The following is a 12,558-nucleotide window of genomic DNA, read 5'->3' as shown; positions in this document are numbered from 1 at the left end:
AAACATGTTTTTTCTTGGCATGCCTTCTTGAAAATGAAGTACTCTGATCTTCCATATTTGACCCTCCTTTTCAAGCAACTGGAGAATGCCAAGCTCTGTTTGTCTCTTCTCTTTATATTTTTTAATATCTTTTATTGATTTTTTATTTATTGATTTTTATTATTTTATTTTTCGATCACCTTATATATGAACACCAGCAACTTTATTGTTAGAGGTCGACTGTATAGAGTGTTAAGAGATACATTTCCTACAAATGTAGGTACACCCTGACAACATTCTTTTTGAACCATTAGGACAAGAAGAAAATCCGAGATCTTATGTGTCAAGAGCTCATCAGGTATGGAGAAATGTTACAGGACGTGATCCAGAGGAGAATCCAATGGAACAATCAATCTTGCGAGCTAAGATTCAGAAGGGGTTGCCTCTGTCAGTGAGGAGTAAATTAGCAGAAGTGGTTGGTTTAGGGAGCATGATAAAGAGTGTTTATACAGATCACATAGCATACCAAGTAGAGCTGTATAGAAAGAAAGAGCATGAATGGAGGGCCAAGATCAGGAGATCCTTAGACAGTTAAATCAGATTCAACTGAAGAAGGAGAAGAAGCAGGCAGTAGTTATGCACATAACCCTGACAACAAAGATAGTCAAATCTTGAGGTGGTAGGCCTAGAGTACTTTTTTTTTTTTTTTTTAACAAAAATCATGATCTTTTCTAAACCTAACCAGGAGCACACTGTCAGCAATGTGCTGTGGTGACATTATATGTGTTGAATAAAACCGACTAATAAGAGGAGAATCACCTCAAATAGAGCCTCCTCTTTGACAATACACTATACTGGGTGAGTGTTGCCAGGGCTGAAGAAACCCATAGCACACCAACTGAAATGTCTCTGTGTGTTTTTTTGTTTTGTTTTCAGCATCTGCATCTATTAACAACATCCCATGAAGTCTGAGGTCTCTATTCTGTTGAGGCTGCTCCTGAACTCAGTCCAGCACATTTTACACCAAGTCGTATCCATTACAGAGTGAATACAAAGAGAAACCAATATTTAGCCAGTTTTCACATTGTGGTTTCAGTTTTTATAAAGATATTATATTATGTTATCAAACTTTTAGAATTAATACATTTTCAATATGGTAATTTCAGATAAAAATCAATCACTGTTTTTCTCGGTTCACTGACCTCTTACTCCCCGTGGACACATTCTGCATTTCCCTCACCTCTCCATCCATAATCTCACCCACACCTTTTTGCTTTTTTCAGCATAAAACCACAGTGCAAACTGTGCCGAGCTGTTCTTGTATGACAATTAGTGTTCTCATGGGACTGGGAGGATTGTCTGCTGTTGGAGTTCCATTGTGAAGTGTGTCATTTACAGTAGCCTACTCTATCCTTATGAGGTTCTTGCTCCTTTATGACAAAAATTATGAAAACTGTGCAGGTTGGTGGAATTAAACTTGTGTGAGTACTCCAGTCTGACCGTTTTCAGCCGGAGTGAGTGGAGAGCAGATGCTCAAGCACAAAAAAAAGACTGTCCTTCTCATAAGTAATTGAAAAATGAAGTTGGATTCATAATAAACACTACAATTTTCTTTATTTTGGTACACACATGCACTTTATCATAACAGATTTCAACAAAAAATAATCCATTTACAAAGAGAGAGTGCCTCCCTGACTATTTCTACATTTATTACACAGACAGGAAACCACACTGTGCATGCTTTAGATTTTTTTCACATGTAAGGCTTGTGAGCTTGTTGTCTATAAAATAATAATTCACTAGTATGAACAAATCTTTACACAAATCTACCCCAAAACACCATTTTAGGCTGATATGCATGTGCAACAAGTCTCCAGCTACAGCACGATTCACAGTTGGCCGGTCTTTGCATTTTGCTCATGACTGGTTTGTCGAATACATACCGCTTATCCATGCATTGCTGTTGGAGGGTTGGAGGCAGTCCCAGCTGACAAGTTACCAGTCCATCACAAGACTAACACAGTGTAGAGACAAACAGCTCCACACACACATTCACACCTTTGGACACCAAATATTTGGGGGTATAAGGGGAAGACGGAGAACCTGGAGAGTACAGGGAGATCATGCAAACTCCTGGGGTTTGAATCCAGACCCTTCTTCCCACAGGGTGACAGTGCTAACCACTGTACCACAGTGCTGCGTTGGGGAATTCTTAATCATCAATTCTCATTTGTAGATGTAATAATCATTAGCTGTATAGCTGTGTTGTTAATAGCCGTAACATATTATCTCCCATCATTGCTCAACTCATCAGGCATTTGATTATTATTTTCATCTTGATGGTTATTAAACATTGCATTAACTCTGTAGCTAGTAGTGTCTCACTCAGCCGTTGTCCTGTTATGTTACTTTTAAAGTAGAGGCTGCAATCCATTGAATCGTGAAGTCACAGTTTCGGTTATTAGACTGATTGTATTTGTATTTACGCTACAAGCACCGCCTGAGGTTTATCTGCATGTGCCTGTTTGTCCCAGGCTTAAGAGCAGACTGTCCTCTTGTTCCTGCAGATGTGCATATCCCTGAGTCAGCTAACTTTTACTATGCAGTGCCATAAGGTGCTTTTGATCACTGTGTAGTCCCAAGCGAGTAAGTGAACACCTTGACATGGATGCCTCTGATGAAAGATGCACCCATAAATACTGTATATGTTCTTGACAACAAGTTATTTAGAGATTTAAATCCTCATAAGCCAAGAGTATACAGAGCTCCTTTAATTGGCAGAAGGGGAGGACATTGGCATTCAAGTAATTAACACAATACAATGCTGAGAAAACAAAGAGCTCACACTTGTCAACTGACTTACACTAACTTAAAAATGATGTTTTGGTAAGATCTGCTTCTGTGTGACTGCTTGGGTTAATTAAAATTATGTTCACTCCTGGAAAATATTTTGGTAGATTTCATCATCACTTTGTCTGGAAATCTATAAACAAATCAAATTCTGCATTTAGTCATATTTGTAATGCTGCTCAAACCAAGTAGATATGGAAAATGTAGATACTCTGCCTGGCCTGAAAATTAATAACATGGGAACCTTGTTTTCACAAAGCAAAAATCACACCAGTGAAGGAGTCACCGCGCCATTCACTGATTTGCATGCCATGCTGTGGCTCTGTACATATTGTGCAGCTGAGGGAGGCAAAGATGACTGCAGTCACACGAGGATGCACTTGTGAACAGGGGGAGACCTTGCTATAATTATGGTGACTCAGTGCAATGTTGACAGCATGTCTGCGCTCTGCACTGCTTATTTTAAAGAGACAGAACATAGCTGAGCATCCCATTAAATCATGGATAGAAAATAGTCTTGGCTTAATGTTCTCAGGCAGCGAGAGTTTACTCAATTATGAAGGCAACAACTGCAAGAATGCACTTGCTTCCCAAAGACAAATAATAAATGGGTTGCTCGTCCTGAAGAGCAAAAACCACAGGAAGTGAGAGCATGGATTTCTTTTGAACATGTGGACATAGTTGACCTTCCACTCACCCTCAGTCCTTTGCTCAGGACCCCTCTGCTAATAAAACATTCACAGTAACATGTGCTATCATACAGAAGATACTTTAGGTTGTAGCCTATGGGCAAACTTTAAAGCAATATTGCACCCCCTTTATCGCTGTTACTATGCATGTCAGGTTTGTGCAGAAAACATGTAATTTGCAGTTAACAACAGTGGGAGATACTGTATGTAACAGGTCTTTGATTTCACACTGATGTCAAAAGCAGACTTTCCATCTGTGGCTGCCTGTCTGTTCGTTGACAGATATAGGGTGCTATGTTTAATCAGCTATAGCTGCAAAAGCCAATGCTAATGTTAACCTGCTAATCTGGGAGGTGGTTGAAAGCTGCATTTCTAGCTGACTTTCCATGTGGATCATTTGCAAATAAGATCCATGGGGGGAGTTAATAATAATACCCTGACCAAGAAGCTGGGTTTGCAAACTTTTGACCATCATTTTAATCCCTTACACTTTGCTCTTGTTTTTTTGGTCATTTAATCACATAAAACAGTGGCGTGCCAGCTGCTTCTGTCAACTAGAAGATGCTGATTTGAATCTACTACAAGTAACACACTGACTATATACTTACCGTTTAGCCTATGTGGAAAAAACCCTGACAGGGTTTCTCTGCCTAAATTAATTGTATAAGGCAAAGGGATTTTGCTAATGGCCGACCAAAGCTATGATCAATTAATCAACTAGAGAGATACAATGGACTGTTCATTTTTTCCATGTACACCATGATTGTACATCTATTTTTTCAATAAGTAATATGATATAATCAGAGGCTACCCAGATGATGTAAGAGGAAAAGCTTGGACATGTGAAATCAAGAAAATTTAAGAGGAATCATTTCAAATTCTCTTGACACAGATGCGATACTGCACTTTTCTTAAACTTTCACTATTGCACATTATTACTCTAAGAATAAGAAAGAGATAAGAGATAAGAATACTGACAGAACCAATGCAAAATAAAGCCTGGTGTAACATTGATCCAAGGATATTAAATATTGATTTCAGCATTATGATGGATCCCAGAAGCAGAAAATAAATTTCATTTGAAAGAGCATATTTAATTCTGTGAACAAAGATCATACCCACTGGCACAAATCAATCAGCTGTTCATCATCTTCATCACCAGCACCACCACCACCACCATCACCATCACCAACCACAACAGAGATAATGATCGGCTCCATCTCACTGGCAAAGAGAATGTGACTTGTGCTAATGATATCCTTCCTCTAAGGCTATGATTAGCAGTTGGCTGACAGAGATAAAGTGCACATGCTCCTCAGATAAGACAATAGATATGCAAGTTGAGTCTACGCTGCTCTTCCTCCTGCAGTTGCTCTAAATTTTCACAGAGCATGGGAAACATTTATAAAAAAAAAAAAGTTGTCCTTCCCTTCCAAATGAAGGAAAATGTAACTGGTTTCTAGAATCCAAATTGTTTAACTTTCAGTTAAACAATTTCAGCTTACGATCTCCTTCACTTGCTTTTCTTCCCTGACACATAGAAAGTCTGAAAAATAGACACGATGTTAATACAGAATTCTTCAACTGAACATCGTTTATTCCTGCATAGAAACGTTAGATTAAAGGATGCAATACAGTGTAGTTTATTCTGTTTGCACAATACGTCTGCATCTGACGTTTCCTCAACTTTGACAACTCACTCTGCTTTTGGCAGCCATGAGAATAGCTCGAGGCTGCTATCAATGATTCAAGCCAGAATTTTTTTATGCTTTTATTTTAAAACATGTACAGCGTAAATTTTGTTTTTGTCTTTGATAATTTGTGGCGTTTTAATTAATAATTTGTGATGAAAAAGTTAAGAGTTAGAATGAGTGGCCCACTTGCTAATTAATTAAAAGGGTTTTAGGGAGCAAACATGTTTTTTGTTGTGCTAAATGTGACTTTGACCGAGATTAAATAAAAAATGTCAGTTCATTGCATTTCACAATGAGTCCCTGCTCATTTTGGATTTGCAATTCAAAACAAAAGGTCAAAAATGGGTCACATCTACAGAAAATAGGTAAAGTTTTATTTCAAATCTGATCAACATAAATCATCAGACTGTAATTAAATTGTTTATCTCAATGTTGAACTCATGACACATCCAGCGTTGTTGTTTCAACACTTGCTGCTCTCTCTACCCACCTGCACCTGACATTTACTTTATTGGAAGTCTGGTTTATGTTTGTTTTTTCCATCACAAGAACTTATAAAGCAAATAAATAAAGGTGAATGTTGTTATAACCTTACAAGTTTGTTTGTTTTTTTCTCAATATCATCTGTTTAGCAAAATACCCATTATTCAAGAGCAATATTAATATGACTTAAAATCAGTCACAAACAGGTAGCAGCAGAAGAGGAAAGGAAGAGGAAGTCACACTACCTGCAGAAGAAGTAGTGTTTGCTGATGGTTTTTTGCTGATATGAAGACTGGGATTTAAGAGTATTTCATTTCTATTTGTGCAAATCATTTATCCAAAGCAGTTATTTTGTATCAAAGTTCCTGTGCATTTCCAGGTGCATATCTATTTGGGGAAACCCCCTTGAAAGGATTTGATTCCCCCAATAAGAGTGAGGTCTGACTACCAATGTGTGCAGGTATTAAGTCCCTGCTGCACAGATGCTGATATGCAGCCTAAATCCTCAGGCACTGTATGTCCTCAAACTTGTAGCCAAAGTAAGAAACTCCACTTCCTCTTTGTTTTATTTCCTCGTCCTTAGAAGCCATGTGAAGCAAACTTCATATAAAAGAGAGGGAAAAAAACGGGGGGGTGGGGGGGACTGTCACCTTGATGTTTCTACTGCAGTTTTTCATTGAGGCTGGTCTCAGAGGACAAGCGCTAAGGAAAACATCATTATGTGGGGAGAAATGTACCGGTAATAAACCCAAATGGCACTGAGAGGTGTAGTTGTCAACCATGATAAATGGCACCTATGCATCCTGAATGTGTTTGGTGCCCTTGCCATGTTGACTCCCTCTCCTGAGGGCGAGCTCTCAACTGCTGGGTTTGGCCTGGAGCTCCAACCTTAACCCCTCCACGCGGGGCTCAACGCTGGCAGGATGGACGGAGTCTGCCAGGAAGTCTGAATCGAGGCCCTTCATTTATTCTCATGAGCTAAAATGTGTTAAAAAGTTATGTTCTATGGAAAATAATCATGTCGGATAATTCTGTTTTTTTGTTCGTTTGTTTCTGCTACATAACAATGTTCTGTTGGAGTCATTTGTTCCAGTAATTGTTCCCTGCCTCTCCTCATTTTATTCGTCACTGCTCTAAGTAGATTATAAGTATATATACAGTAGTTAGATGTAATTTTGTACCTGCTCATGGTAATGTATAAACCAATTACCTCAGCCAGGCTTAATCTACACATCCTCCATTATCAGATTCTTTCTCTTTTGTTCCCACGTCAGACATCTCATAGAAATAATGCAACCTGATGGGTAAAGAAATTGCTATATGCTGCACTGTTGCTGTGGCAATATGATATAAAAGATGCTGAAAAATAAATGATAGGAAATAAAAATAAATAATTCAAAATGTAGTCAGACTTTGCACTGTATGGTTAAAGGGCATCAATGCGTCATACAGTAAATCAGGGTAGTGTAGGAACATCACTCCATCTCATTCATTTTGCAGACTATAGCATCAGAGTGGAAATATCTGCCTGTAAACTTTTCATACTTTTTTAAATAAATTGTGTGGAGTTTCATATTCATGTGTGCCTCTGGGAGCAAACGTTTGTGTCTTATGTCAACGCTTCTGTGGTCTCCGCTCTTTTCCTCTGCATCTGACAACCACTGAGGTCACATTCGGAAATGACTTTCACTCAGTCACATCCTCAGTCAGTCTTATTTACTTACCAAAGACAGACTACACAACAGAGTAGATACTATGGCTAGATCTTCTTTATATTTGTATTTATATAAGTATTCAAGCTGCATTTAAAAAAAACAAAAAACAAAAACTGTTACAGTGGTTTAAAGCAACAACCTCAATAATTATGAACTTATTTAGTGATTCATTTTCAACATTAAAAACATATTGAGTGTGCGATTACTTAATTCATTTGACATTATAAAAAGGACAGGAGCATTATAGTTAGTTAGAAGTTGCTCTGTGGTGAGGCAGCCTCACTTAATGGGTCTTTGCGGATGCACTGAGCGTTCAGAGTGAGCATACTGTTTTCAGATTGCTTTCCTGTAAGATGAATGCTCCTCGCTAATCTTGTGAGGCCAAACATTTTTGCTGCATGAAGCCCGATTCATTTTCATTGGATTCAGAACATTAACATTAAATTGCAGATTCAGATCCATACATAATTATATCTACTTTAACCTGGTCAGCGAGAGTAGCTTCTATTAAGCAGTGTTGATTCATAGCAGAGCGGCATGGGGTTTCTAAACAAATACTGAATAAATAAAATGAAAACCAATGTAGTCTTGGTGTACTGCTGTGAAATAGAATCCACAAGACGTGTCTCAAGTTCGGGTGGAGGGCATGGAAACGGGAAAATGGATGATTATAGAGAAGGCGAATTACATTAGTGTGTCGAATTAAAGGGACGTCTGGTATATCCAGCAGAGATAGAAGCAAAGAGCATGAGTGAGAGAGGGGAAATGGCACTAGATGAATGCAAAAGACAGGGACAAAGACACTGTGTGTGAGAGTGAGAGAAGCAGTGGAGGGAGGATGAGAGAAAAGGATAAACATGTTGCTAAAAATACTTCCCCACCCCATGAGTTTTCTCGTCTATTGGCGTAGACGATGCGTGCTGAAATAAAGCTGTGAGCTTGTTATTGTTATTTCATTATTCCCTGAATTTTGTGTACAGCGTCTACAGTGTATCCCAGCAGGGAAAAGGCTTGACTGAGTTGTTGGCTATTGGAAAGGAGTAAAAGTGCACAGTTGCCCCACTGAGAGCAAATTAAGAAAAACAACATTAAAATTATGTCATTAAGGGTCTCTAATGCAATAAAAGCATAAAAACTGTCTGGGTCCATTATCTGAAATTGTAAAAATGTAAAATCACACAGACAAACATCAACCATGGGATGTTGGGAGAATGTCTTTTTTTTTTTTCATTTTTGATGGGAGAGGTTGAAAACACAAGTTAGTAATGTTCTGTAAAAGAAATTGTGTTGTGTAGCTCAGTGGGTAGGCGCTATTGTCCTTGGTGCAGCAGCCCTGGTTTGACTCCACCATTGGCCCTTTGCTGCATGTCATTCCCCCTCTCTCTTTCTCCCCCCTTTTCCTGTCTATCCATTAAAGGCCTGAAAAGCCCCAAAATGTCCCTAAAAAAAGAAAAGAAGATTTTGGCCTCAATTTGATGAAAACTGCAGGTTAAAAAAAAAAAATACAAAAACACAAACAGAAGTGAGTTCTCGTTAAGAAATAACCTGTTAACTCGGCCTTCAGGACACACATTATTCATTTTGGTGAGAAATACTGAATGCAAACAAAATAATTTCTTTAGCAAAATCTACTTTTTCCTCATTTTCTCTGGTCTGAAGGTGTTACACTAATCTATAGTCCCTGAATGTCTTATCAGACACTCCATCCTGCTTGTGGCATTCAACATCCCAGAGGCAGAACATCCATTAAGCATGATCTCCTCGGCCTTGAAACGCTCACACACTCACAGATTCAAGTTGTGTTAAGTGTAAGCTACACAAGGACGACATGACAGTGTTTACTGTCGGTGGATAACTTTGGCAGTATGTGGTGAAACAAGTGAAAGTAAATCTAATCGGGTGGGTAAACACCCAGTGTGGCACGCAAGGAGAAGATAATGTTCTTTCTCTCCTGCTGTCAGACATTTATTCACTTTAAGGGACCAGCAAAATCATTTCCTCCTCTATTCTCACTGTGGTTTACAAAACACACTGTGATTTTTAACTCAATGAAAAAGCAGCTATATTTACACTCCTGTTAGTAATGAAACTCTCCTTGAGTCTCTGATATGGTCTAAAGATGTGTTTACTTATCCTGTGCCCCAAAAATGGACCAAGTTGGCAAACCAACTGGAGAAAAAGAGAATAGCTACCATCCCTGCAGCTACGCCACGCCTGGTTATCTAAACAATCTAAGATGCCTACATCTGGCCTTTACCTATAAACACTTTATTCCCAGACTTCACTTTAAAAAGATGAAGAATTCTCAGTAACATTGCTAAATGGCAACGTGGGACAGGTCCACATCACCACAGATGCCCTAAAGCAGAGGAATGTGATGTTACCACTATAAATCCCTGCTGACATAACAGAGAAAGTACAGTGTTTGACTTCCTGTGCTTTTCTGCCACCAGCCAAAAACACTGTAGAGGCAGAAAGAACACCTTAAAGTTGAAGGACAATGATGTGGCACTGTAGCACGTCAATAAAATATTATGAGAGAAAACTTACTCCAAAACAGAGAAAATTGGTGGCCCATGTAGTTGAGTGTGCCGATGGCAAATCTTGACACAGCTACAGAATCAGCTCAGTGTCTTAGAGGCAGAGTATGAGAACAACTCAGGTTGAAAATCTCTGCAGCCTTTTCCAGCGCCAGATCACCGCCTTGCAACCCGACCATTCAACAGAGGAGAGCTCTGACATCGATTAGTAGAGACCAGAATATAATCATCCTGCTGCCTGGTAAAAGAAGATGCACTGTTGTGCAATGTGGTTTTTTGTGTGTGTACTATACATATCACATACACTGAGTAGGCAGCTATCACATACATGTAAACGGCTGAATAGACCTTTAAAGGAAAAACATACAGAAAGTTGCAGAAAGGACTGAGTATTTGCCCTGCTCAACTTTTCTGAAACACCTTCTGCTTTGAGTGCGAGGCCGGTTTCAACAGACAGAAACACGACTGCACCGTGGGTTCACCCTGCGAGTCTTCCTGTGCATGCCGCACAACACGGCTGCACGGAGGAAGGAGAAAGGAGAGCTTTGAACTGCCTCTGCGGAACAGCAGTCTTTGGCAAAGATGCTGTATGTGGAGGTCAAGACAAAAAAAAAAAGAAAATCCAGGAAGAGCAAATCTTCAAGGAAAAAATGAACTCATTGGACGGCAACATGAATAACATAGATATTCCATATGAAACACAAGGGCATCCCTAGAAAAACACGGCGTTCTTGTGCTCTTTCTCAGCAAAGCAGCATATTAAGGGCCGTCAGATAAAAAGATAACAGAAAATACAGATGCTTTGAAAGAAGAAAGAGGGGTGTTATGCATGTGAAAAGAAAACAATTGTCTTTTAGTGCTGGGTGCTGGGTGAACACATACTGTAGTGGCTGGTCTGCAGCACCGTAAATCGCATGGAGCCTCTTGTATAAATAATGAAATGTCGATTTGCCTTGTATACTGTAAGTCAAACTGGATGTGTTCGTAGTATTACTCCTGGTCTACAGACTTCTTTTGATTGAACGTGCGTAATTAAGTTGTTTGAGGATTATTAGATATTCAATAATTATCATTTGTCATGATGTAGGTGTAAACAGCCTGAGTGACTGTCATTTCGGCAGCAAAACAAAGGCGCTCTTTCATCTTGAGAAAGTAAAATTTGCTTTGCTTCCTCATGCAGAGGAGGTTGTTATGGCAGTATTTCCGTGGTAAAACATGCACAAGCAGAAATTAATCTTACTGGAACAAATGTGCACATCCTGAAAGTCAGCACAGCAACTTCACTGTTGAGTTTGTACATTTCACTGGTCACTGTGATGTGCAAAGCTACACTGAAATTACTTATACTGTAGCATTTGTTATCATTCACTGAAGCTCCTGTCTTATAAGGTAAACTCATTTATTTCTTTAAGGACCTGCAGTTATGTTTCACATAAGAGTTGCTTACTGTATGCTCTTGTGAGTAGTATATGGGATGGGGGATGTTAAAGACCTGATTAAAACATTCCCAATCCTAATGAAGCAGATAAGATGATGTTTTGACTCTTGTAAACTTCTAAAAGGACATAGAACATGGCATTTATAATTTATGTTTCCACTGTACAGTAGTCAGCTTTGATTAAAGGTAGAAAAAGCCCTTCCTATCCACACAGGGATATGAATGGTTTTCCATGACGTCCACCATGTTGCACTTCCATGTGTGCACATGGAACAAACCAAACAAGCTCTAGAGAGGCCTTTTCATGTTTTTATGTGACACTGAGGGGAGGGGTATTCAGTCAGTTGCAGCTTTCAGCCTCACCACCCCACCACTTCCACTAAATCCTACACATTGGTCCTGTGTGTCAGTCAGTTGTATTTCTTTCTTTTTTTTCAATTGAGACAACATTCACAGGGAATTTCTGCGCTATATTTCCTCCACACACACACACCAGCATACTGTAGATGCTCTGATTTTTTTAAATTTCTTTTAACACATTGCTATTTTTTTATCTGAGTGTGGCATTATGTGTGATATTGTGTTAGCTAAAGAAGCACATTGCCTGCTGAAGTGTCCTTGAGCAAGATGACTGTGCCAACTGAGAGGAAGGATTTCCAGATCAGTAGCATATCACACATTACACATTATCACATTACAAAGCTGCTTGAGCAGCTGATGAAGAGCGGTGACGGTTTTGGTCGAGTCTCTTGAGGAACCATCTGTTTGCTGTAAAGGTTTAACGCCTAGTCTGTCACACCTTTGTGCTTTTATTCCTGTCCATCAACTCTGTGCTATCTAAAAAAACAAAACAAGGCCTATCCTTAAGTAGGATGGAAAGGTTTAGTTGAACTATACTTCAGTGCAGTTCAAGCACCATTTTCTGCCACTTTTGTCTCTAGCGGCACCTGTGTGGAGATCAGCTGTATGGGTTGAGTGATGCTTCAGTGTCGAGTGCTCTGATCTGATCCCTGGTCAGACTGTCACTAGACCTTCTGGTACATTTTCCACTTTGAGTTTGTGACTTCAATTCAAAGTCAAGTAAAAGCAGAGTACTAAAAGTTAATTTAGCCAGACTCGCTCTCAGCACCTTATCTGATAGGGTGCACACAGTTTATCTGGATATAAAAA

This window comes from Trachurus japonicus, chromosome 15, assembly GCF_045865225.1.
Source record: "Trachurus japonicus isolate A0001 chromosome 15, Traja_1.0".
Lineage (NCBI taxonomy): Eukaryota > Metazoa > Chordata > Actinopteri > Carangiformes > Carangidae > Trachurus > Trachurus japonicus.
The sequence above is the reverse complement of the archived record's forward strand: the minus strand, read 5'-3'. Positions refer to the sequence as shown.